The following is a 6,000-nucleotide window of genomic DNA, read 5'->3' as shown; positions in this document are numbered from 1 at the left end:
AGTTTTTATTTTTCATTATTTACATGGCTAAATTTATTAATTACACATTTTTAATAACGAAAAATTGAAAAAAAAATAATCAGAAAATTCATCGGTAAAAATATTTCGTGCATAAGTGGTCAGACTCGACATGTGTCTTGGGCAAGTAAGAAAGAAATGGAGAGACAGAGAGAGGAAGAAAGAGAAAACAAAGAAGATAGTATAAAAAGAGATGGTGGAGAGGAGGCGAAGGAGATGCTGAAGAAGGCACAGGTCATGCAACAACAGGAAGGTTAGTTGCTCGAGGCAGCGACAAGCGAGCGAACACCATCTCGCCACGGCTTTTACATACGTAACCGGCTCTCATAATAATTTTACTCGGCCACGAGGGACCCATCATGACGTGCAACGTATGTTTCTTGGAAATTTGTCCTTTCCGTTTGCGAGGGAAAAATAAAAAATTATATGCTAGGGGCAGAAAAGCAGAGCAGGTTGATTACTACGATTGTTTTTGCGTAATTGAGTTACACTATCTTTTATCACTATATATAATATATTAATAAGATGCAGATTTCGGAAAATTATCGTCCACCTGTCCTTGATAATAATCTGAAGATTACCTTGTAAAAAATTACAAAATTTATGATAATAATCTTGACGTTAATTTTAAACTTTGTATGAATTGAATTTTTCAAAATTATTTTTTTCTACCTATTTACACATTTTTATTACAGAATTGTGTATCTTAAAGTTTATCTAAAATGTATCTTAAAGTAAAGTAATTAAATGGATATTTTCATCCAATTCAAGTGATAATTTGCAAAGTAATCAGTTGTACTTTACTGATATTAGAACAGCAAGGTGAGATTTCTGGCTACTACCGCGCGTGAATCGTTTACACAATAGTGCATAATCATGAGCGCGATGACTGTCATCAAGCGCTTGTTGTTGGTTCCGGCGCGTTATTTCAGGGTGGTCTTCAATTGCCACGGCGCGAAGATGAAATTCGCTCCTTATCGCTCGCACCTGCCTAACGTTGGCATAAATGTTATGAGACTACTTAACGAAATATTGCATTAAACAATAGTAATTTATCGTGGCATTTTCGCGACTTTCTCTTTTACCAAGCATGATTTTCTGCATGATTTCGATGAGATTAGTTTCGATGCACGAGACAATCTGAAAAAATAGAATCAATCAAAATATAATCGTGATACTGTAATAATTTTCAATTTGTGAATATAAAATTCTCCTCCTCGAGAATGATAGCTATCTATTCAATAGATATAACATATGATTATCTAATAAATATTATAATGTAAGTTCGATGAAACCATCAATCATACTCTAGAGAGTATTTTCTCGAATGTCACAATTATTCTGATCGATTCTATCGTGTGGGAGTTTCTTGAATTAATCAAATTGCTTGGGGAATTTTTAGCCCGAATGTATATATTATATAATCTTATCGTATGCTATATTTTTTTACGTAGATATAGCAATTTTGCAAAATTGCCATTTCCCGCGATCGACGTCAAAGCTTCGCGCCGGCTTTCGGAAATTCAATCGCGATGATCGTAATCGGCTGGAGAGAGTGCTAATGTAGGCATCGTCATCGTTAAACCTTTAATTAGGTGCTCTCGAGTGTATACACCTGCGCGATTTCACGCGGCGTTCGAGCGTAATTGTGCCTCGCTCGGTTAACCCCTTATCCGGGGTCTCGGACTGTCATGTAGACCATCGGACGATCTTTCGAGCAATTTTTTGCCGCTCCCTTTTCCATCTCGATAAACCCACGTGATTCCAAAACCTAGATATCTTACGTAATATTGTATAATTAATTCTAATCGCGCGTTTTATCTACACATTTATTTGCGCCAAATAAAAAAAAAATAAGTAAAAACGAGAGAAGAAGTTGTACATGCACACTAGAATTATTTTAAATTATCAAAGAGGTTCCGGAAATGTTAACGCCATCCGTAAATTTGTCGTTTGTAATGAAGATGTCGTTTACTTAGATTTATGTTAGCCGTGAACGGTCTGTTTGATGGGCTTTGCGGAAACTTCGCCAGAGCCGGATCATAATTATATTATCGCGCCTTGGTTTATTTCCTTGGAACGTGACGACTGCTGGCGCTCGCGGTCGATCTCTCCTGGTCAATCTTGTCGATCTTCTGTTTTATGATGATTGGTGATTATATATCGTCGGCAGCGATCTCGCAATCATCGGGATCTCTTTTCTCTATAGGTTCTGGAGGTTCTCGCTGATGCGGCGCGTGTTTTAGGATTGATGGACAGCGCGCGGATCGTTTGTTCGCCTTCTTGCCTCTATTACGGAAATCGCCGCAGAATCATTGACCGTGACAGACGGTATTCAGGGCGATCCTGTTTCTCACCGGGCTCGTTTAAATCAGCCGCAAGTGGCTGCATGCTTCGCGACGATAATCGATTGACTCTTGATGTCCGGTTTGACGAACATTCATCGATTTATTGGAAACGCTCAGCACCTCGTTCGCGGCAAAAGAGGAAACGGATGATCGGGAACTATTCCATGATTGATCGATTCGTTCACGTAAGCTCATTTACTTCGGATTAAGAGTATAAATTATCGATATATTTTTTACATTTGAAAAAAAAAACACTTCCTCAGTCATGCAAATTATAGTGTCTATGGAATTAGCTGTAATATTCAATTGGATATATAAAGTACATTATATTAAATTCTTGCAAAAAACAATTCTTGTAAATCTTCTTATTTCAACTTTATAAAAAATTAATCTCTTTTTATATGTAACGATAGGAATGTAGTTACTTCATTTCGAGCAAAAACTGAGTTTTGTGAAATTACCAAAGGTAATTTCGTCGATTATCCAGATCCCGTGGAAATATTGGCTTTAACTGGTCTGTCTTGTTTTTTGTAAACTCTACGCGCGAGACAATGATATCTTAAGTGGGATCTCAATAGAGTTAATTAATACGGGAGAGAACTGACAATTGCGGAGGCGAGAGGAGACTCGGGCTGTGGGTTACAGAGCGATGAAACTTAATGCTTGGACGGATCCCGCAGTTTGCCTCGTATTAACCAAATTGATTAATCTCCGCCTTGGTAGCGATTAATTATTGACACGCTTTGTTATTCTGATATCGACAATTACGTTATCAAGTAATAGCACAATAATATCTCATCATGTGTTTCTCGAAATTGCAAAAAGATAAGTCCCTTATAAAAAATTTATACATGTAAATTATACAAAATTAATTTAACTTGTGTATAAAACAGTGAAATTGAATGAAAAATTAGCGGAGAGACTTAGGAAGAATTAAGGAGAATTGGATTAAGATAAATGGATCGACTACGTTAAAATTAAAAAGTCTAATACATTTCGAAATTCATGAATTTGACACAAAGTATTTTTAAAATAAGTATTTTTTATATAAAATTAATAAAATTAATTTTTGTATGAGTTAAAGATTGCTCTATTCAATTTAATTTCAAAATTGTAAATATTATCTTATATCGAACTAATTTTTTATAGTGACTATCATGATTTTAACTGTACAATAAAAATTATGAAAATAAACATTTTAATAGAGCAAATCTTTAACTCACAAATTAATTTTATATTCTAAAAGGCTAAAAGTGTGCTTTGAATCTTGAAATATATTAGGTTTATAAACTTTTGACATAGTTGATCCGCGTGTCCTTCTTAAATAAGATATTAAAATTTAAAGAATATTATAATATTAATTAAAAAAATATTACATCATTTGAAATAAATATAAAATTAAATATTAAATTCTCGAGCAAAACAAGTCGATTTGAATTATTTTAACGTAATTTAGAAAAGTGACAAATGCCAACTCGATTAATTTGCAATCTCGCGCGATTTGTCGCGTCTCGCGCGTAAAACTGTCGCAAAGTTATTCAGCCGAAGCGATGTAAAGCGCGCGAGTCTTGTAGGAGTACGTATCGAAGGGTCAGACCGAGCCAATAAGACAGCGGCAACTTCCTTGTTTGGCAACGACAGCGATCGAGAGATCGCAATTAGGCGAGTCGCGTCAAACGCTCTAACCGGGTGAGCTCTTATCTTTCTCGCGTGGCTGTTCCGTTCGCTTTCTCTTTTCGATCGAACTACCGATTTCGGAGGAAGCCGAGAGATGGTCGACACCTCGCTACGACATGCCCTCTCCAAAGGATATGCTTTTGTTCTCTCTCCCTCCTCTCCTTCTTTTTTATTTCACGCAGCAAGAGACACGAATGCATTTCTCGCGAGCCCTAAAAATTTTCGCGCCACTTTCCTCCCGTTATCTTTCTCGTGTAACTGCAATGACATGTACAAAACTAAAATGGTTGGACATCTGGCCACTAGATTTTGTAAAAAATTTGTAAGTTACGATTGCCTGAAATGTCGTCGCTGTGGTAACGTCTCGCGTTTTTCTTTATATTACGCGTGAATTCCCAGTGAGAAATTGGTTACACTTTGGTGATTCGCAAAAACGGCATGAGAAAGACTTGTGTGCGTGTATATTTCTATATAAAAAGCAAAGTATTTCTTTCATATGCATATCACAGATTTGAAAGTATTTATTTTAATTGGAATATATTATTTATTTATATATAAGAAGATAAAAAGAAGAAATTACATATATGAAAACATATTTTCAGAATAATCATATGAACATATTAAATATATATTTCATTTGTATTTTATTTCATGATGCTTTAGATAATTAAATAGAACGTAAGATCACTATGATAAAAAATAGAAAAATTGCTAGAAATATATATTTACATATATCATTTATTTTTATAAATTTTTTTGGCATATTTGAGCGCACATCCGTTATGCAAACACACATACACATATTAAATAGAACTTTATATCTTCGTAATTTTTACCAATTATAAAATTTCTCGAATTCAGTGGAGTATGAGGTCATTATCGCAGTTTTTGCGAAATCGAGCACTTTGCAAACGATATATGGACGACTTATTGCCGGAAAGTCGTAACTGGTGCTAGTATTTACAGTACTTTGCTGAATGTCAGACATCCTGTCGGCGCTATCTCAATCTCTGTTATTAAAATTCCAGCAGTAATCCAAATATGTGCACAATAAAAAGTAGAAAAATGATTATCAAAGCTCTGAGCAATCGTATCGCTAGGAGGAAAATTTCACGTTAAAATGTCGTCTGTAATCTTGAACTTGAAAATTATCTTGATGAGATATCAGGATGCAATGCTTGAAAGTCCCCATAAATACGTATTTAGAAATGAGCGATTCTTAGATTACGGAGCAAGTGAAAATGAAACGTCTTTAATAGAAATGTAAATTTTTATCCAACTTGGAGTATAAGCTACATTTCACTATTTCTCAACAATTACCCAGCAAGAGGCGCTTATATGTCTCTCCGGTTGCGGTAAAATTTCTCGAGAGCCGGCTCGCCGTGACATCGCATCTACGCGTTACATTGTCACTCGCCATGTCGGTCGTTAAATACCCGCGGTGCGTGCGACGCACCTTTGCATTACGGTACCGCTCACGCCGAATACGCATATTCATTTCGGTTCTTGTCACTGCGCGCGTGTCGCGAGTCCTCCTTCACGCTCGGACCCGGTGGCATGTCCATCATTATGGCCGCCGTTGCCGGGGAAGCCTGGTACAAGCAGGTGACATCGAAAAAGATCCACTCGTCTTCGGGACATTACCGGCGACGTTTTAGTAGAGATCCTTACGGTGTTCCTGGTACAAGCGTGAGCGCGCATACACGAAACGGTACACAAGTCTTCCCCGTCGTAGCTCCTCCATGCAACTTCCGGTATGATAGTTTCTAGGGAAGTCGTGTAAAAAGAAAGAATCATGCTTAAGAAACCATCGACAACGTGTATTTTTATGATTATTCCGCGCCCACTAATGGGATCAAGCGTGGTTTTGCGCAAATTATGGTTTTATTCAAGCACCGTTAAAGTAACATGAATTCCAGAGGACCGTGATTTATCCGGATGATCGCGTCAACCGAGC

The sequence above is a fragment of the Camponotus vicinus genome, unplaced genomic scaffold (assembly GCF_025532165.1).
Source record: "Camponotus vicinus isolate PSW18456_S1 unplaced genomic scaffold, iyCamVici1.0 SCAF_12, whole genome shotgun sequence".
Taxonomy (NCBI): domain Eukaryota; kingdom Metazoa; phylum Arthropoda; class Insecta; order Hymenoptera; family Formicidae; genus Camponotus; species Camponotus vicinus.
This window is presented reverse-complemented; position numbering follows the sequence as displayed.